General features: G+C 34.8%; 1 long non-coding RNA gene across 1 annotated transcript; it reads left to right on the top strand.

The window, feature by feature from the left end:
* The first annotated feature begins 6,151 nt into the window (after window positions 1-6,151).
* LOC116422755 lies at window positions 6,152-14,678 on the top strand. The gene is made up of 3 exons (XR_004233266.1): window positions 6,152-6,240; window positions 10,234-11,034; window positions 14,613-14,678. It is a non-coding gene; the product is annotated as an uncharacterized LOC116422755 (long non-coding RNA).
* Window positions 14,679-22,824: the final 8,146 nt, after the last annotated feature.

Here is a 22,824-nt window from a genome sequence, read left to right as displayed (position 1 = left end):
CCACAAGTCATGTTGAAGTATCCTACCACTATTCCTCCCCCTATACAGGATTTCCTCCCACTATTCCTGCTTGTCCCCTGGGACCAAGTTCACGTGATAGCCCTGAAAGTACCTGAAAACAGCTATTATCTTGTTCCCCCAAAATTTCCTCTTTAATAAATAAAATACCTCCCCTCTTCCTTCAATTTCATCATTCTGATGGCTTTTCTTTTGATTCCCTTCAATTTGTCTGCATCCTTTCTAAAATGTAATACTCCGAATTAAGCATAATCTTTCAGATGTTGTCTGGCTAAGCTAGACTACAGAAGAATGATTTGTTTTCATTATCTTGGTAATTATATTTCTAACAACAGATCCCAAGATTATATTAGCTTTTTGGACTGCTATGTCACACTGTAACTAGGTGGTGAAGTGAATAAAGCACCTAGAGTCAGGAAGATCTCTGTCCCTTTGAGTCTTCATGAGTTTTCCATGGTTTTAAGAGATTAAATGACTTTAAACTTTATTTTTACATAACACAGATGATTTTTAAGCTCAAGTAGTAGACTTTTGTACAAAGTAGACTTTGTAGTGTATGCGTTGGATGTGACCTAGTACAAATATGTACTAGTTGTATGACTTTGGGCAAGTCTGTCTCCCTCAGTTTTCTCATCTGTAAAACGGAAAATAACCCCTCACTGAGTTATTGTGGGAAATCAAATGAGGTAATATCTGTAAATAGCTTAGCACAGCAAATGGAACATAGTAGGTACTTAAATGCTTACTCTCCTCCCTTTTTTTCCTTTCCCATCTCTTCTTTTACATGTCCTTTTCTGAGAATTGGTACAAAATTCTAGTCTGTCAAGATAATATTTAATATTAACTCTGTCATCCAAGATGTTTATAGATTTTGTGTAACCTACCTTTTGTAGCTCTGCCAAAAGATTTGGACAAAGAGCAAAGAGCAATAGTGGAGATAACTCTTTTTATGGGTCAAATAGTTTTCTTTCCAATATTCCCTAAACTCTGGGAAGATTTTTGACTTGATTTGAGGACAAATTATCCAAGAGCCTCAGGCAAAAGGCAAAGTAGGCAAGTAAGACACAAAGAAACAAGCAGAGAAGAGGAAAAAATGGATCACGTGGAGAGCAGATGGGAGCTTGTGAAACAACTACAGGAGGTCATGAGGCAGGGCAGTGAGACTGGTGCAATTTTGACTATATCAGGTGCAAACTCTCACCTGCTCTTCTCTCCTAGTCTGGAGAGACTGGTCTTCTTTTCCCTCTTTTAGCAGCTGCAAACTAACTGTTTTTAAAATTGATCTTAGTCAATGGCATTGTTTTACATGTTTTCACAGTATTTTTGTGATAAAGTATTAAAATTCAGATGGCTTTTCAAATCTGCACAGATTCTGCTTCTTTGAATGCTAGAAGTGAAATGGAGGAAGGATCCCCAGGAGGTGAGCAGCTTTATGTGCCAATGTATCTGGCTAGGGGTGCCAGGCACATGGTTATTGGAGAGTGTAGTACATCAAAGAAAGAGAAAAAGTAGTATTTGGGTCTTTGTGTTTTCTGATATAAGAATTAAGAAGCTCCAGCTGAAAACAAAGTTCAGTAAAGCTTAATATCAATTTTCAATTGCTGGCTGGCACTGGTAGTATCCAGAAAGGCCACTGGTTGAGGATGTGAAAAGAAAGCAGTCCCTAGGGATGAGTGAGCTGAAAGACAGACTTCCATTAAGGAAAGAGGGAGGGAGTTTTCACTCTCAAACTACTCCCCTTCCTCCAACACACTGACAGCTAAGTCTGTGTTGCTGCTCCCAAATGCCATCATTTATATTTTAAAAATATTAGTTCAGAAGGAAAAGAGATTACTTCTGGCTGAGGGAAATGGGAAGTGCCTCATGGATAAAGGGACATATAATAATAACTATTGTCATTTATATGGTGCTTTAAGGTCTGCAAAGACCATTACAAATATTTTTCCTCACAACAGTTTTGGGAGCTAGGTCCACAATATTATACCTATTTTTCAGATGAGAAAACTGAAACAGAAGTCACTTGACTTGCCTAGAATCATACAGCTAATAAGTATTATTATTAATAATACTGAGACTAGATTTGAATTGAGGTCTTCCTGATTTCAGGTTTTGCTCTTTCTAATGCATCCTGCACACAACAGTTAATATAATCCTCCTAAAGCTAGATTTAACCATGTCACTTCCTTTCTCAAAAATCTTTACCTTTTTTTAAAGTAGACTAATCACTTTGAACTAATAAATAAGATACGAACAGAATATAGATATTCTATACAACAGCATACAAATGTAAGAACAGAATAAAGATAAATAGATAAAAGAATAGACAAAATGATTTGTAATTATTATATCAATTATATGTAAACAAATGCTTCTAAAATGCATTTAAAAAAGCTTGAAAGTTTGTCCTAAGCATTTGAAGCTACATTACAGAAATTTTATTTACAAAATTCATTCATTTTAAAAAATTTTTCTTTTTGAGAAGTGAAAAGGTAAAGCAATGGAGTATGCCCAAATGATCACAAAGCCGAATTACTGGGGTCAGAATCACAATGTTTGATGTGTTTTAAGTGGGTTAAGTATGACATTGGCTCTTTGACAAAGAACTCTTTTGATTGTATATTACTGGGCAAACTCTAATCAGGTCAAAATCATTCCATTGACAAAAGAAGACTTTAAAGAGAGGGTGTTCAGAAAGATGACTTAGTGTTTTAAATGCAGTGCTTTAATACAGTAAGGGCAGGAACAAGGTGCTTCAGCCTCATTCAGACCTGAATGCTCTCTTTGCATACTCAGTTTTTTCGAGTTAGGACTTGCTTAGTAGGCGGTTCCCAAAAATGTAGAAGATGGAACAGTATAGTGTAATGGGAAAAAAAAGCATTGACTTTGGAGTCAGGAGCTCTGAGCTCTATTCTTGGATTAACTCAGAAATTATATAATCTAGGGAAACCATCTAACCTCTATAGGACCTATTTTTTCATTTTTGGAGGGCAATAAAAACATGGATCACTTATTAAATTCATAGCCATGTTGTAAAGGTAAATGATGAGCTCTATATAAGATGCACTACAAGAACACTTTGAAAAAGGGTATCAATTAAATGGTCAAAGGATATAAACAGACAATTCTCAGACGAAGAAATTGAAACTATTTCTAGTGATATGAAAAGATGCGCCAAGTCATTATTAATCAGAGAAATGCAAGTTAAGACAACTCTGAGATACCACTACACACCTTTCAGATTGACTAGAATGACAGGGAAAGATAATGTGGAATGTTGGAGGGGATGTGGGAAAATAGGGACACTGATACATGTGATGTGGAACACACATACACAAATTGGTGGAATCAGCTCCAATAGTGCAGTAATGAATAGAACCAGCTACACACAGCGAAAGAACTCTGGGAAATGAGTGTGAACCATTACATAGAATTCCCAATCCCTCTTTTTTTGTCTGCCTGCATTTTTGATTTCCTTCACAGGTTAATTGTACATTATTTCAAAGTCCAATTCTTCTTGTGCAGCAAAATCACTGGATGGACATGTATACATATATTGTATTTAACATATATTTTAACATATTTAACATGTATTGGTCTACCTGCCATCTGGGGAAGGGGGTGGGGGAAGGAGAGGAAAAGTTGGAACAAAGAGTTTTGCAATTGTCAATACTGAAAAATTACCCCTGCACATATCTTGTAAATAAAAAACTATAAAATTAAAAATGCAAAAAAAAAGAAAGAAAAAGGGTATCAATAACCATGGTCAAATATATGATTTATCCATATATATATAACTAAACAATGATTAACAGGGGTCCTCAAACTACTGCTCATGGGCCAGATGGGGCAGCTGAGGATGTTTATCCCCCTCACCCAGGGTTATGAAGTTTCTTTATTTAAAGGCCCACAAAACAAAGTTCTTGTTTTTACTATAGTCCGACCCTTCGACAGTCTGAGGGGACAGTGAACTGGCCCCCTATTTAAAAAGTTTGAGGACCCCTAAATATTTACAGAATTCTGTTTACATTTCAATTGTGAAGGGTAATTATTGATTGAGAAATATCCTGAAGTAGTGGATAGAAATGGCCTTGGAATCAGAGAGGTCTGGCTTCAAGATCTGACTTGGACACATATTGGTCGTGTGACTCTTGGGCAAAGCCTGTCTTCTTTAGGGTGGTAGAACAAGTGCCAATCTATGTTTCTACATGGAATGGCTTCACCTGGAATCCCCTGCACACACATACACAAAAATTATAGCTCTAGTACAGATTGTTTTTTATCTTAAGAATTTATGCCTGGCTAAACTTTTAATTTTTGGGACCACAAACCACATGTATTAATTATGGTAGGGCTTGGACTATTCCCTGGATCTCCTACCTCCCGAGTTAGTTAGTACCCATTCTATTTTACTATGTTGCCTCTTTCTTGTACTGGTAGGCAATAATAACTCTGTACTAAGAAAAGCTTAGTTCAAGTTAATAGTACATAATTAAAGTTACAAAAAAGCAGGGCAAATAGAGCCTAAGTATTGATGCTCCTAATTGATCTTCCCTGGAAATGTTAAATGTTAATTCTATATTTCTTCTTTCTCTTTTCCTCTCCTGCAAAAATATCCTATATTGATGACTCACTGCTATGGAGATGATGTGGGGCTCTTGAAGACTGTTAGTGGAGCATGAGCTCTAGCAGATCCTATCAAGCTGGAAAGAGTCCAGTGATGTAATTAATACAACTATGTAAATGAAGACAATTTTAATAGCAATCAAGTTCAGCTTGAAAACAATTAGATAACACTGGTATTAACTTATAAAGAAGGACTGGGTATGATAATTCATACCTGATACTAGGAAGGCTAAGACTGGTGGATTGCTGGAGTACAGGAGAATTGAGTTTCATCGTGTTAAGCCCATGGAAGGATGTCCACACCAAACCTGGACCCAATTACATGACTTATTGAGAACAGGGGACCACTGTGAGGCAATTTGGTTCAGGTCTAAAACAAAGCAGCTAGAAGGTAATGCACAAATTAGTGCTTCCATTCAGCCAATAAGTTGCCTTTGCACTTCTAGCTTGGGCAAGATAAGAAGACCTGGTCTAAAAAAAAATGAAAAGAAAAGGAAGAAAATGATTTTCTTTTCATTAACAAAAAGAAACTACAATTAGTCGTAATCACTTTTTTATTTTATTTTATTTAACTGTTTGGGGAGGGAGGAGGATTAACTTGGAAGTGCCTTATGGATTCTCATGATCCATTTCAAAATATATATATCTATTTTGTTAAAGGGTCTAGTTACGAATTAAATAAATGTTTTTTGAGTTGGCTTTTTATTAAAGGCTCATCACCAGATTGGTTGCTAGATGACAAATATTTTGGTCATAGAAACTAAAGATCATCTGTTAAGTAATAGAGGGGTTGTTATCTGAGTTAATGGAGGTCCTATTCCTGTTGATAGAATCAAAGATTCTTGAAATATTTCAATATATGTCCCTTTGCTTTTATATGTGTGTTTATAAGAGAAAGTGAAAGAAAGTAGAATTAGGGGGAAAAAAAGAGAAAAAAGGATGAGCTCATGATTGTCTGCACTAATAAAGAGGAACAGAAATATATGATATAAAACATCAAACAACTAAATAAATCACTATTTGTCTTTGGAATTAGTGGTATGATTAATTTTAGAAGTAGATGTAGCCTATACTGTATGTTTTCCTGAAGCTTATATAGCATTGTTTGCATTCTCTGAGCAAATAATCAATGGATGGTAAGAAAGTAGTATGAAAAGACAGAAGAGAGGTAATCCAAGGATAATCCATATTTAGGTGACTAAAAAGACTGAAAAAATAGGAGCTGGATGCTGCTACCACACCATCTTGCTGATAGTATGGAGCTCTAGTTCTCAGGTCATGTCATAACTGACAACATATACTGGAAAAAACAGTAGGTTTAAAATAAGAAAACCTTTGTTTAAAACCTCATTGCAGTTCCATGGACTGTGAGAGCTGTGTAAGTTAAATCTGCTAAAAAAAAAAAAAAATAGCACTCATCTAGTATTGAATGATGATGATGATGATGATGATGATGATGATGATGAAAGAAATCTTAGATATCATTTAAACTAACCTCCTTGGTTTACAGACAGGGAAAATAAGTCTCTAAGAAGTGAATGGAGTTTACCTGAGTGCATATAGCTGCTAAATAGAAGAAGAACCAGCATTCAAACACAGGTTTTCTAATTTCAAATTCAACATCTTTTCTGCTGCATGTTTTGTATGACTATGGATAGTGATAAGGTACCTATGATAACTATGGATGATAATGAAGTCTCTTTGACCACAAGTAATTCTCCCATAGTATACTGATTTTCTCTTTAGAAGTCAATTAAAGGAAAAAATAAGCACAACAAAAATGAGTACTTCAAGAAATAGATGATTACTTTAAAAAATGTGGAATGCTAAAATTAACAAGATAAGAAATTTAAATCTTGTGTAACTCAAACTCAGAAATGCAAAACTAACAAGCCATAAATAAACTATCATTGAAAAATACCTTTAGTCTAGATAGATATACAAATGAATCATATCAAATGTTTAAAAAAACAGTTGGTACCTTTTCCCATTGTTATTGCTTGGTATTTATGATTTTTTTATTGGTGAGGGGAAGTCTTTCATCTAAGCAAATCAGCAATTTATCTTAGTTTGTAGTCTTAAAAATTATCTGAGGCTTCTGAGAAATTAAATAATTTGTCCATGGTCACACAGCTGATATATGTTAGGGGCAGAATTTAAGGATGAGTTTTTTTCTGAATCCAAAGATGGACCTCTCTCTATTATGTTTGAATAAATCTCAAGTAATATCTATGTTATAAATGTTTTCAAGAATTTAGAAAAAAGCTACTCTCCCAAACTCCATTTATAAAGACAATATGTCACTGTATCCAAACCAGGGAGGAGGAGAGGAAAAGAGGAAAAGAACAATTTAACAATTTTATTAATAAATATTGATCCAAATTTTATAAAATCTTAGCAATATATTATTATTAACTGTGACTTAGACTTAGATATAAAAACAGAGTCAATATTATTGTATAATATATCGTAACATCATAACTTTACTATATTATTGATATATTAATGCCATTCATTATAATTATTAATTTTAGAAATATACATTAATTTATTATAATATTTCATAATTGTATAACAGTATAGAATTAATATATGGTTAATTATACAAACAAAAAAACCATATGATTATATCAATAGAGAAAAAAAACCCATTATCAAAAGAGAGTACTTAATTATGTTTAGAACCCTAAAAAGGGGGCAGCTAGGTGGTACACTGACCCTCGAGTCAGGAGGACATAAATTCTAATTTGGCCTCAGATACTTGATACTGACTGGCTCTATGACTCTGAGCATGTCACTTAACCCTGATTGCCTCACATACTGCTTCCTCCCTCCTCCCCAAAAAACCCTGACAATAAGCCTTCAAAGTATAGGCAGAGAAGAACACTTGTTCAATATTATGAAAATGACACATCTAAAAACAAACATTATTATTATCCGCTAAAGCAAAATACAGAAATCTCTCCCAATAAATATAAGGGTAAAACAAAGATGCTTCTTCCCTCTTGTACTATTTGGCATGGTTCTAGAAATGCTGACTATTAGTAATAGGGCAAGAAAGAAAATAAGAGAAAAAAGAGGGAAAAAAAATTATCTCCATTAGTAGATGACATGATAGTGTGCTTAGAAAATCCCAAAGAATCAGGAGAAAAATTAAGAGTTAATAGTTGTAGCAAGATAACAAGATATAATTCAAATAAAAATCCTCAGAAACAATAGAAAAATATAATTCAAAATGACTACAAATACATAAAATATAAAAAAACCTATCAAGACATACAATTTTCAAATTACTCTTTACAGATATTAAGAAAACTAAAATTATAGGAAGAATATTCATTATTCTTAATTAAAGATATACTTTATCAAGACAAAAATGATAATGCTTAGATTAATTCATAGATTTATCATACTATTAATCAAACTTCCAAGGGGTTATTTTATAGAATGAAACAAAATATTAATAAAATTTATTTGGAAAAATGAAAGACCTAGAAATTCAGGAGCCTTAATTCCTATTAAAGGCTGTGTTTAAATGTAGAAATTTGGGAAAGCATGAAATAAAAAGCAGGAATGAGGGCAGTATATCATTACATCTAATTATATTATATAATTATAATATCAAAATTATTGGATATTAGTTACAAAATAGAAACATAAATTGGGGATATATTCTAAACAAGAACTAGAATTCATTAGACTCGGTAGTACAAGGTTCAACAAACCCCAGAACTACAGAGGGAAGACTTCTTATCTGATAAAAATTTCTGGGAAAAGTAGAAGGCACTTTCAATTCAAGTCAAGAAGCATTTATTAAGTGCTTAATCTTATATCAGACATTGCAGTAAATACTGAAGATACAAAGAAAAGTTTTAATAGTTTTAATACTTCTTGCTCTCAACTAGCGCACAGATAGACAAAATGTAAATAGCCATATATAAATAAGCTATATTTGCTGGGTAAATGGGAAGAGAACCTCAGAAGGAAGGTGCTAAGATTATGGAGGACTGGGAAAGGCTTTGTGTAGAAGGTAGGAAATTATCTAAGATCTGAAGAAGCCAGGGGATTCATGAGGTAAAGATGAGCAGGAAAAGAAGTCCAGGTATGGGAACAGTGAATAAAAATGCTCGTGTCTTCTTCAAGGAACAGTAAAGAGGTCAGTGTTTCTGGAAGAGAGGATGTGGAGGTGGAAGGAATATGTAACAAGACTGGAAAGGTAGGAAGAGAGCAGGTTAAGGAAGCTTTAAAAGCCCAAATTGAGATTTTATATTTGATTCTGAACTGATAGGAAGCTAAGGGAGTTTATTGAAAAGGGGTGTGAGGTAATGGGACCTGTACTTTAAAATCAGTTTGATAATTAAATGCAAGATGTAGTATAATGTGGAGTCTATCCTGCACTCAAGGCAGAGACAACAAGCTATTTCAATAAGCCAAGTATGAGAGTGGATCAGGGTGGAGTGCTAAAAGAGAAAAGGAAATTCAAATGAACGATGGAATAAACAGTAGTACTTAGCATCTAATTAGATATGAGGGAATAGGGGAGGTGAGTGAGAGTAAGGGATGAGCCTGCATGAGGGGTGAAATAATGGTTTATGACAATAATAGAGAAATTTGGAAGAGGGATGTTTTGGAGAGGAAAGATATTGAGTGCGGTTTGGGACATATTTAAGATCCTAGTGGTATACCCATGGTTAGTAGCTGTGAACTGGATGAAGATCCAGCAAAGGAGACTGAGAAGGATTAGTCAGTTATGGAGGAGGAGACCCAGAATAGAATTGTGTCATGGAAATCTAAATATCCAAGGAGAAGAGGATAATTGACAGTGTAGAAATTTGAATGAAATTAGATTTAGACTACATCTTATAAAATCTACATCTACATTCAATCCACAATTAGTTATACATGGATAATTGACCTCACCTAAAGAAATTAGAGGGCTAGGGGAAAAGGAACCTTTTGCATTATGACTGGGGGGAAATTATTAACCAAACAAGGAATAAAAGTCACAATAAAATATAAAGCAGAATTTTGCAATTGCATAAAAATTTTAAAAGTTTTACACAAACAAAATCAATGAAGGTAGAACAAGAAGGGAAAGTTGGGAAATATTTGTATCAAACATCTGATAAAAAGACTGATATCCAAAATACATATGGAATCATAGCAAGTATGCAGTATACAAGGTCATTATCCATTGATGAGGATGCAAAAAGAATTCTCAGCAATCAGTTTTCAAAAGAATAGGAAAATATTTTTAATCATCTATAAATAGGTCCTACATCATTTCATAAAAAGAAAAAAATTAAACAACAATTTATACCCCTCCCAATGGCAAAGGTAATAAAAGCTAGAACTAGGTCAAAGTTGGATAAGCTAAAAGAATATAAATGAATATTCCATTGTTGGAGGAGCTGTGAATTAGTCCAAAAGTTATGGGAAAACTTTTGTAATTTTTTTCCAATAGTTTTTGGCCAGTAGTTAGTTCTTATCCCAAGAGTTGGTGTTTTGAGGGTTAATCAAACACTAGGATTTGATTGTTTCTGAGTCTTGTTTATTTAAATTCTTCCACTGATCAACTTTTCTATTTTTCAGCCAGCATAACCGGCAGCTAGCACATGTACTGAATGCCAAAGATGAAGTTTTCCAAATAAAAGAAGCTGAAAGGCCTTGAAAGACTCTGGAGCATAATTGTCAAACTGTAATTACTAATCAAGTCATGGGGCAGCAGACCTCTTGGAATGGTTATTGTGGCAGAAACAGAACTAGGGGCACCTTCAAAAGTCCTGAGTGGGCCTCTTGATTTGACTTCTTTTTGGTTAACTTCTTGATAAACCATTTCTGGAGAGGAACCACCTCTAAGGAGAGAAGCCTCTGCCCTTCTCCCCTTCCGAGTCTGACAATGCAATCCATGAATCTGGGAATCTTGGAGGAGAGTCCGTGTCAGATTTTTGCATCCAGCACCAATACCCCAAGGAGTGATGAGCAACCCGTGGGACCTCGCACAGGGAACTAGCACCAGGCAGTATTTGGATGTGAACTTGATGTATAAAAACTGCTTTGAATCTGAGTCCACTCTTGAGAATTGAGGGGGTATGAGGGAGAGGATGCTGCTGAAGTTTTGGAGGGGGGTTACTTTAGTTCTTGCTGTATCCCTGAAGTCCATATCACTTTGAAAAAGCTAATTGATGTTAATTATTATAACTGGAACTGGGGCATTAGTAACTGGTGGCTAACAGTGGAGGGAACATAGCTCATGAAGGCTCAACCTGAAAGTATTAGATAAGACTCCCCAATCTCTCAAGGGTTTTGCAAGTATCCAGTGGGGGAGATGTAGCCAGCCTGACTCTTGGATAGTAAGCCTAGAGAGAACTTGCTCCTCCAGTACCAAATAAGGTGAGTGATTGATGCTTTACAGAATTGTTTGAGATCTAGGTTAACAGACAGCATCGTGGAGTGGATAAAGAACTAGATGTGGAATCAAGGATTCCAAAGTTCAAATAGCCCCTTAAATACTTAACAGGGCAATTCATCGAACCAATCTCTGCCCTACTTTCCTAATCTCCAAAAGAAGTGTATCAAACTTAGTGGCCTCTAAAGTCTCTTTTTGCTTTCAGTCTCCTGAGTTAATTGCCCTCCCATTTTATTTTCATTATTTTCCTTAGGATTCTTAAACTTCTGTTCATACAAGTGAATTATGTTATTGTCTTGTCATTTTTTAAAGTATTATGTTGGTAGCTTGATACAGTAATGAATCAGTAATTAATTTATACATTAATGTTACTTTTAAATTTTTATTATATTAGTTTTTATTGTATATTTACATAAATATGATATACTTATATATGTAATACTATGTTATAAATATATTAATACATTATAAAATATAATATAATTATATTGACAAAGCCAACTGTATCTTCCAAATGATTTAAATCTGTATTTCTATGAAAAGAATTTTCTAGTTATAATCATATAATTTTGTATATTTCTCATATAACTAGATTTTAACATATTTTATATATTCTGTAGTTATTTTGGATGAAATCTCTTGTTCTCTCTCTTTCCCATGCACTTGGATACTCGCTCTCCCATTGTCAAGTTTCTCAGAACTTTTTGTTGAAAGGCCCAGACTATACATACTTAACTCTCTGGACTTTGATTCTGTATCTCAGCTCCTTTCTCCTGAACCTTTGTGGTCCTTTTCTCCCAATGATCATGTCATGTCAATGAGTATTTATTTAGTACTTACTACATGTCAGACACTGTGGATAAATGCTCAAGATAAGAATTCAAGCAAAAAGAAAGACAGTTATTGCCCTAAAGGAACTTATATTCTAATGGTGAGAATGGGCAGGCAACACATAAAAGAGAACTGAAAATAAATCAAGGAGAGATAAAAAGATAACTAGATAAGGCATGATGCCATAGTTCAAAGAATAAAACATATTTTATGAACTCAGCAATGGGAGAGTGAACTTCAGAGTGAGATTTCATCTATGACTTGTTAAATTTTCTTTTTCTGAGAATTGATTATTTACATTTTCTATCATTCTGTTTATCTGAGCATTACATAATTTTGTAAATATTAATTCTTTTTATCAGATTTTTGGTAAATAATTAGACAAAATAATTTCTAAAATTTCCTTATTTTTTCCTTTTTTATTTTGAATTCTCTTTTTAAAATGTTTTAGTCTGGTAATTTGATTTTTCTCTCTTTTAAAAAATCAATTAGTTATAGTTCACATACTTTATTAATTTTTAAAATCAGCTTTTTGATCAATTCAAATTTGTTTTAAATTTTATTTATCTTATCTTTGTTTTTCAGAATTTATATTTTGATATTTGTTTTGTTTTTTGCGAAAGAGGATTTAGTTATAGGAACAATTCATTGAGCTATTTTTTCTCTCTTTGTTGAAGGTGTTTAGAGAAATAAAAGATCCCCTAATTACTGTTTTGGAAACATCCCCAAATTCCGGCATGTTGTCTCATTGTAGTCATTTCCTCTGATGAAATAATCTTTTTTATGATTTGTCTTTGATCTACATGTTCTTTAGAATTATACTCTTTAGTCTCTAAGTTTGAAAGCGTTCTTCAAACGCTCTGTTCATACCCTTTAACCCAATATTCTCATTAATCTTCTTTTATACCAAGGTCAAAGACAAAAAGAAAGGTCCCATATATATCGAAATGTTAATAGAAAAACTGGAAACAAAGTGAATATATGGGATATGAAGGCAATATGATATCATTGTTCACTAAGAAATGATGAGGGGACAGCAAGGTGGCACAGTGGATAGAGCACCAGCCCTGAAGTCAGGAGGATCTGAGTTCAAATCTGTACTCAGATACTTAACACTTCCTAGCTGTGTGACTCTGGGCAAGTCACTTAACCTCATTTGCCTTAGTTAAAAAAAAAAAAATGATGAGGAATTAAGATAAATATGAGAAGACTTGGATTAACTGACATAGAAATTAAGTAAACAAGTATAAGCTGGAGAACAATATGCATAATGTCTATAAATTAAGACATCACAAAAAATCATTTAGGTTTTGACTGTAATAACAAATCTTACTCCCAGACAACTGCTGATGAAATATACTTCTCCTCTGTCAGCAGATATCTAAAGGATTGTAGATGTGTAATATGATAAATAGTCAGATATATCACTATGTTAATTTTGTGAAATAATTTTTTTCAATTTCATGAAGAAAGTTAAAGAAGAGAGAATGTTTATCATGAAGTAGCTGTGGTTCAAAAAGAAAAGACATTACTTAAAAATAACTTCTACTAACCTGCCAAAAACCCAGAGTGAATTAAAAGAAAAAAAAGAAAAAAGAAGCACAGAGTTTTGCCATGTGGAATGAAAGCACAGTGAGATGTACACAACTCATACTTGCAACTATGGATATAGACTGCTTTGTTATCAGCTGTTTATAAGGGTCTGTGTCAATAAAGACAGAGATCAGATAAAATTTTATCCTAACTCTGGGAATGAAACCTCATATTCTAGTGTCCAGTGGCACATAGTGGGAGGGTTTCAGGACATCAGGGAAAGGTTCCATCAAGGTGAAAACCTAGAAAGAGGCAGTGGTTGTGTCCTGGAGAATGTAGCATGTATTTTACCAGTCTGTGGATCCCACCATATCGGGGTCAGCCTGTTAATGTGCTCCAAGATCCTATCTCCTCTCATTGCCTTGGCACTCCTTGGGCTTTGCAAAGAGCTAGTATGGGCACAAGAATTGGAGGCTAGCCCAGACCAATTTGATGTACTTGGCAGGGTCCCATGAGTAGATGAGAATGTCAACAAGATCAACTACCATCTCACAGATCAACAGGTCTTAGAAGACGAAGTTCATGAACTTCTGAAAGACCCCAAGGACATTTCATAAAATGGATAACATAACTTGGAATTCAAATTGGCTATTCTAGGTCTCCCCCCAGTTAATTTGTCCAGAATATCGAATATCAACTCAGTGAAACATTTATTAAATGCCTATTATAAATACTAAGCATACTAGGCACTAGGGTAAAAACACACAGTCCCCGACTTAAGGATCTTACATTATTCTGGTGGAAGAAAACATAAAAATAGATTTTTAAAAATTTCATTACTTAAATTGACTTCATTAATAAGTGTATTCTCTCTATTGGTTCACATCACAATCTATTCTTTCTTTCTCCTCTGAGGTTACTCTTATCCAAGCATTTTGTAAATCTTCTACAGAGTATCCTTCCAGTATTCCAGGGATCTAGTTCTAGTTTTCCTGACATTTCATGACTAGTACAACAGAACATGAGAACTGTCCATTTGTTACACTTCACCCTCAATACTTAGACCAACTCATCTATTGTGGTTATATATGTCTCTAATAATATACTTTTCCTGCCTTTTTTTTTTTTAAATAATTTTTGGTTGAGCGTGGAATATAATGTATGTATACTTACCATATTTCTCTCTCTTTTCTTTTAGGTACTGATCAACTTAAATTCTCCAGAGACTTGATTCCTAGATATATAATATCACTGTATATAATGCCAGAAAAACTGTGGAAATACTATTAACAACTGAATAGATAGGGAAGGCAGTAAATGCATTAGTCATTCGTTCACAGAGAAGTCGCAACCTGGACTGAGCTTTGAAGGAAAGCAAGAATTCTGAAAATTCTGAAAAGGGAGTTCATTCCAAATATGAGGAATAGCTTTTGTAAACACACAGAAGTGGGAGATTGAGTATTGAATTTTTGGAATAATTTATACAAATATTCCAGTTTGAATTTTATTATAATATAAGGCCTTGTAGGGACTGTTTCATTCTTGTACTTTCCTTCCCACTGCCTATCAGAGTGCTTGGCACAAAGTAGGTACTTAAGAGTGATTGATTGATTGGAATACGAAGTGTCTAAATAGTAATAATATAAAATAACACTGGAAAGATCATTTGGCACAGATTAGGGGAGAGTCTTAAATAACACTTTGAGGTGTTTATACATTATGCTAGAGGAAAGAGGAAGGCATTTAAAGTTTTTGAGCACAGTGTTAAGCTTATATCTTAGGAAGTTTACTTTAGCAACTATATGAAGGATCACAGGAAGTTATATTTAGTAAATGAGGTAGTAGTTCAGGAAGTAGATGATAAGGTCCAGAACTAGGGTGGTAGCTCTGTGGGTAAAGAAATGAGGACAGACGCAAGAGATGTTACATAGGTAAAAATGACAGTATTTGACATTTGATTAGATTTGGTAGGTGAAGAAAAGAGTTACAAATAACTCTGATTTTGTCAACTGGGATAGATAGAAGGATAATGTTGCCATCAATTGAAATAAGGAAGCTCAAAGGTAGAGATATGGGCCTAATAGGAAAGATAATAAATTTCATTTTTGATATGCTGAATTTGACATGCTAAAAATGTTCAGCAGGATTTTGCAGATGAAGAACTGTATTTCAAGAGAGAAAGAGGTGGGATTAAGGTAGGATTTACAGATACCGATCATAATCATAAAAGTGAATACAGTTCTAAGTTTTTTGCAAAGCATTCTACATATATTATTACATCTGTGTATAACAACCCTGTGAGAGAGGTACTAAAGGTAGTATTATTCATATTTTCAGATGAGGAAATTGAGGTACACAGAGGTGAAATGACTTGCACATAATCACACAATCAGCAAATATTGTAGGGAGAGTTTAAATCCCAGTCTTTCTACTCCAAGTCTAGTGTCCTTTCCATAATGCTATGTTCAACCTATCATCTATCTAGTGATGATATTTGAACCCATGTTAATGGATGAGGTCATGAAAGGAAAGAACAGAAGAGGGACCAGGACAGAGTTTTGGAAAACACTGATTCTTAGTAAGTTGGAGATGAATGATGATCCAACAAAGGAAACTGAGAAAATGTGGTCAGATTTATAGAAAGAGAACCAGGAGTGAGAAATATCATTGAAACCAAGGAATGAGAGAATAATCAGAAGGAAGGCTTGATCAAAAATGCAAAAGCTTCAGAGAATGAAAGGAAGATGAGAACTGAGGAAAGGGCATTGAATTTAACAGCTGAGTTTATCAGTCACTTTTCAGGGAGCAGTTTCAGAATACTTGTGGTCTCAGAAGATATTGTAAGGAACTGAGAAAGGAGTGGATAGTAAAGCAATGTTGACTCTAGCACTTTAGCAGTGAAAAGGAAGAGAAATTCAGGATGACAGCTTGAGCAAATGGTAAGATCAAGTGAATGGGGTGTTTGCTCTATATTTAAGATGGAGGAGCTTTGAACATGTTGTTAGGCAGCAGCAGCAGAAAGAAGCTGTGAGTTTGAAAAATGAAAGAGGAAATGATTACAGAGCTAGGTCACATAGGAGACAATAGAGGAGGGGATGAGAGATACAAATAGAGAGATTAGTTGTAGGAAGGAGAAAATAGGGAATTGTATGGAGGAGTTTTTAATGGTGGAATGAATAAGGGAAATGTGGGATGATGGACCTCAACATATGGCTACATCATTCTTAATAAAAATGCCATTTGTTGAAAAGGAGGGGTAGTTTGTGAGGCTTATGGAGAAGTAGATTTGGAACAATCATTGCAGAAAGCAAGACAGGCAATCAGGAAAGAGTGAAAAAAATTCTCTGAAGTGGAGAGAGCTCAGTTGAAATTCTATATGAACTTAACAGTCCTAGGAGACTTCCTTCAAAAATACTCAGTGGCTAGGATGTTGAGTAAGAGAAGTAGTGATTGGGAGAGTATGAATCACATAAAGACAAGGGCAAAGGGCAAGAGTCAAGGGCAGAGAAGAAAATATTTTTAATTAAAATTTTTTCCAATTAGCAAGCATTTGTTTTCCTTACCTCCCACTTCCCCCTACCACTGGGGGAGGAGGGAGAAACTGATGTAAAAAGTATGCAGAGTAGATATTTTAAACTCAGTATAATCAAATCTGAACTGCTTATCTTTCCCCCTAAATCCTCCCCTCTTCCAAACTTGTCTATGGCTGTTGAGGGTGCCAGTATCTGACCAGATGTCTAAGTTCCCAACCTAGGGTCATCTTCAACTCGAAACTCTCTTACTGCCCTATATCCAATCTGTTGTTTAGGCTTGGCATGTGCCTCCATCTCTGACATGGTCACCACCATGGTGCAGGGACTCCTCACCTCACATCTGGTATCTCTGCAACAAATTTCCCCTCAATCCAGTTCATCCTCCATTTAACAGTGAAAATGATTTTCCTAAAGTCCAGGTCTGATCATATCACGCCATTACCCCAAACTCCAGTAGCTCCCAATCTCCTCCAGGCTCAGAGATACAAAGGTAAAATATTCTAGTATCTGGTACCCTTTACAATCTGCCCCTCCATCTTCCTCTTCCTGGTCTTCTTATACCTTATACTTACTCCACCTCCCATCCCCTGCCCATTCCACCATGGACTCTTTGATCTAGTGGGACTATCCCCTTATTGTCTTTCAAACGAGGACACTCCAAATCCCAACTCTGGGAATTTTTTCTGATGTATGTATCTGTTATGTTCTCCTTATCTCTGCCTCCTGGCTTCCTAAGCCTCCTTCAAGTACCAGGACACCTTTCCTAATTTCACTTAATTCTGGTGCCTTCCCTCTATTTATAATATCCAATTTATCCTGTATATAGTTTTTTGATACATAGATTTTGTTTAATATTCATTAGATTGAGTTCCTTGAGAGCAGAGAAAATCTTTTGCAAGAACTTAGCATAGTGCCTGACACATAGCAGATGATTAATAAATGTTATTTGGCTGAATGACTCAAGTAAAACAAATACTTAAATTAGTCAGAAAAATGTCTAAAGTAAGGGGGTGCCAATAAATTAAGCAATGATTGAATGAATTATGGCACATGAATGTAGATGGCAGAATCCTTATTCAACGGTTGAAAAATGAGATCATGATTGTGAAGGGAGGAAAGAGAGGTCAAATTAAGGCTAATAGACTGAGAGAAGTAAGAGAAATGGAAGGACTAGGGATTGAAATTAAGATGAAAAATAAGTTAGGAGAAAACAGAAATGAAAGGACTGAAGATTATAGGTAAAGGAGAGATTTCAGAATTTAAGATTATATGGGTGGTACAGATTGATGATGATGATATTTAGAATATGGTCACGTGAAGTACTGGAATTGAGGAAATTTATGAAGAGGGAAATAGGGGTGTTCAAAGGGAAAATTTAAGTTCATCAGTATGAGTGTCCAGATTAGGACAGAAAGAAAGATAATAAGCTACTGACTGAATTCCTTTGGAAATGGGGGGAATAACTTGAAGTTCAATAAAATACATCATCATCTATCTGAACTTTGAACTAGATGAAGGATAGAATGCAGAGAAATACCAGTTGAAATGAAATCCTTTTAATGATCTTTATTCAGAAGTTTTTTCAGAACATATGGCATGGAGACCCAGTTATCAGGAATTTTTAGCCAGCCAAAACTGTCCTTCATAGGGCTAAGTTAATAGCAATATGGTATGGAGAAAGAGCACTGGATTTTTAAGGAGTTTTAGTTTGATTTGAACCCTGATAGTTACTCACTTGTTCCTATGACATTGGATAAATAATTTTCCTTATCTGGGTCTCTCTCCTCTTCTGGAAAATAAAGGAACTAGGAATGTAGCATATGTCTGCTCTTGTCAATGCTTCAAGCAAGCAAACAAGTAGAGAATGTAATGTGACCCTACCTGTTCTTTATATAATGTCTGAAGTAAGCAAAGTCACTCAGCAGATCCCTAGGACAACTGAAAGGAGAAGGACCCATGTGATTCCCACTGAAAAATTCTCCATAATATGCTCCCCCCCTCCCCCCGCTATCTTTTATTTAGTGCACATATATGTTTTATACATTCCTTTTATGTGCATATTGACTCCCTCTAAAGCAAGGATTCCTAATTATTTTTGTGTCATGGACCCCTTTGATAGTTTGAAGAAGCCCACAGACCATTTCTCAAAATACTTTTTTATAAAAATTCCTAATTGAAGGAAATGCTAAATTTTAGTTAGAAGTTCCCCTTTATATAATATATAAACTCTTCAAGGTTAGAGATGGTTTTATTTTTGTTTTTATGTTTCCTAGCATCTAGCACAGTGCCAGGTATATATTAAGAACTTAATAATGCTTATTGATCAAAAGATTAAAGAAAAGGAAAAGGAACCTCTATGCACAAAAATATTTTTACTGGTTCTTTTTGTGGCAATAGAGGATTGGAAATTGAAGTATGCCTTTTAATTGGGAAATGGCTGAAGAAGTTGTGATATATGGATTATGATGGATTTCTTATACTATAAGAAATGAAAAGCAGGATGCTTTCAGAAAAACCTGGGAAGACTTACATGAACTGATGCAAAGTGAAGTGAACAGAACCAGAAGAACATTGTAAACAGGAACAGAAATATATGATGATCAACTGTGAATGACTTGACTTCTTAGCAATACAATGATCCAATATAATTAATTCCAAAGGACTCATGATTAAAAATGTTCTTTACCTCTAAGGAATGAAATGATAAAGTCTGAGTGCTGATCAAAGCATATTTTTCTTGTTTGTTTATTTGTTTTTGGTCTGTGTTTTCTTTTGCAATGTAGCTCATATGAAAATATTCTGCATGTCTGCATTTGCATAATATATATATTTAATTTCTTGCTGTCTCGGGAAAAAGGAAAGGAGGGAAGGAAAAAACTTAAAATTCTAAAAAAAAAATACTAAAGTTAAACTTGCTTTTACATGTAAATTGAAAAAACAAACATTTTTACAAAAAAACACAATGCTTGTTGATATGCTGATTGACCTCTGCAATTAGATATATAAAGGTCTGGTTCTATGGATCACTGGTCCTGACAAAAAAAGGGTTTATCAGTTATTTTAGCTCCTCCTAGGTATCTCTTTGACTCCTTGAACTTTACCCCTGTCTTTCCATGGCTCATGCCCTGCTAACCCTATACCATTTGCTGTCACTAATCCTAGTCTCAAACTATTGAACAGTCTCTGGAGGAAGTTCTGTAATTTCATCTGTACATTAAGGTCATTTTATTTTTGCTGAGTGAAAGCTGAATCTATAAAATTTCCAGAGATCCTAGGAACTTTCATTATTACTACTTAAAATACCAGCTGGTTGGGAAGAACATATTGAAAAGCCAGAAGCAGATAAGCTACAGAAAGCAGATGGATGGCTCCTACCTAACTTTCCAGTAGAGTTTTCCAGAGTCTCGCAACAGCCAAACTATTCTATCAGGTCTCCCTACATGACATCACAACTCCTTCCTCCATGCCTTAGTTTTCTTGTCGTATATAATTTGAGATTGGTATTAGTTGCACCAATTTTGATGAGAATGAAATGAGAAAATAGTCATGGAAGTCCTTAAAAATGGCAAAATTCTATACAAACATGAGTTATTAGTACTATATATTTAGATTAGGATCAATGCAGCATTGTGGATCATGTGCCAGACTTAGAATCTGGAAAATAATGGCTCATTTCAGACCTCTCTTACTATCTTACTAGTCTAAAGAATGAATGCTTATGGTCACACCACTAGATTTGAACTCAGATTTTTTTGACTCCATTCCCAATGCTCTCTCCACTGCACCACCAAGCTGCATCTAAAAATAGGGATAATGCACAGAGATTCTTACATTTTTTTGTATCACACCTCCTTTTTGGTAGTTTCATGATAATCACACCTTCTCAGAAAAATAGTTTTCTTGTTCAGTTGGTATCCAACTGTTTGTGACTGTATTTGGAATTTTCTTAGCAAATATAGTAGAGTGATCTGCCATTTCCTTCTCCAGCTCATTTTACAGCTGAGGTTACACGACTTGTCCAGAGCACATGGCTAGTAAGTATCTCAGGTCAGATTTGAACTCAGGAAAATGAATCTTCCTGATTTCAAGCCTGGTGTTCCATCCACTATGTCACTTAGCCACATAAAAATACAATTATCAAAATATTTAAAAGAAAAAAACATAATCCCAGGTTAAGAATCCAGGTTAAGAATCCCAGGTTAAGAATGCTCTTGCTGGAAGGCTCAAGTGAAATAATATATAAAAAGGGCTTTGAAAACTTTAAAGTATTATATATGTATATATAAATATATATCACTTTTTGTCAGGGATTTGAAGCCATCTTCAGATTCCTGGAATTAAGAAACACAGAAAAACTAGTACCTTAGGCAACATCAGATAGGACTGAAGTCGTTTCACATTAGAGAGATAGTCCTTATTCCTTTCTAAAGCTCATTTCTGAAATAAAAATGTTATATAGAGAATTATATAGGCAATGACATTTTCTGCTGCCTATATTCTGTGTCTTAAAACAATCCACTTAAGTACCTTGTTTCCATTTTTGAGCTTAGTGTCTGTGCCCTCTCTTTGCTAAGTTGCTGACTTCTGAGATAGCTCTCAGATCAGAGATGATAGATTTAGAGCTGGAAGGAATCTCAGAGTTCCACCCTTTCATTTGATAGGTGAGGAATTCAAAGACTGGAGAAATTAAACAATTTATTCTATCAGAAAAGAACTTTAGAGATCTAATTTCCTCATCTTACAAATGAAAAACAGAACTAACATGGGGGAAGGAAATACAGGTAGTGTCTTATTAAGCCAGAGGATAGTTTCTAATCTTTGTATCTCCCCTATGAGCTATCACATTGCTCTGTACTTACTTGGTCACACAACAACAGCAACAACATAATAGCAAGTAGTTCTTTTGCACTTTTAAAATTTATCTCATTTTATCCTCACAAAAACCCTGGAAAGTGAGTGATATTATTATCTCCATTTTTAAGATAAGAAAATTGAGGTAGAGGGAGGTGGGGACTTGCCCAAGATCATATAGCTAAAAAAAGCACCTTAAATCTACATTAGCTGATACTAATAATTGCTGGTTGGACTACATTGTGTCCTAACAGATATTTGTTGCATTGCATTGTAATGTTCTGATTAGTTTTCTGAAGATCTCTGGACCAGCCTTTGGTTCAGCAGATTAATAACCACGAGAATAGTCAGGGATAAAGTCCAAATTCTTTATTATCTCCTTCTTCTGTCTCCTGGGGCTTGGCTAGCTTTCTGGAGATCCTCCAGAATGTGTCTTGGTTTCTGTGGGGGAGGCAGGAGGACCACCACGATGGTCTCTGTCTTGAAGTCTGTCTCAGTCTGAGAGCTTGTGCTCCAGCCTCCAGTTCTCTGTCTTACCCAAGATTGTTCCAGTCTGCCTCTGGGTCTGACTCTAACCTCTTAAATACTCTATTATAATTAAATCCATTCATCATACTGAGTATAAGCCAATCATTATATCACTAGGAAACCATTATTTGTTGTAAGATTAATTCAATCATACTGAACTAGAGAACTGTTAATCACCATGCTAAACTAGATAACTAATCATTGTCTTATTAAACACCTTGTTGAAATCTGTCAAGAGTTTCAGCCCTCTACAAGGCCTTATTCCTCATTAGATTCTAAGCTCCAAGAAGGCAGGAACTTTGCATCTCCTTTAAGGCCTAGCACAGTGTTTTAAACACTGCTGCCTCTTAATAAATGTTTACTGAATGAATTAATGAAGTAGCAAAAACAGGATTTGAACTAGGTTCTCTGACTCCAAGAGGTCACAATGCATTATTGTCTCAATATGGGCTTACACAGTTTTAGATCTGTGCCCCTGCCAAAACCATCCACTCATCC

Source organism: Sarcophilus harrisii, chromosome 3 (genome assembly GCF_902635505.1).
Source record: "Sarcophilus harrisii chromosome 3, mSarHar1.11, whole genome shotgun sequence".
NCBI lineage: Eukaryota > Metazoa > Chordata > Mammalia > Dasyuromorphia > Dasyuridae > Sarcophilus > Sarcophilus harrisii.
The sequence above is the reverse complement of the archived record's forward strand: the minus strand, read 5'-3'. Positions and strand labels throughout refer to the sequence as shown.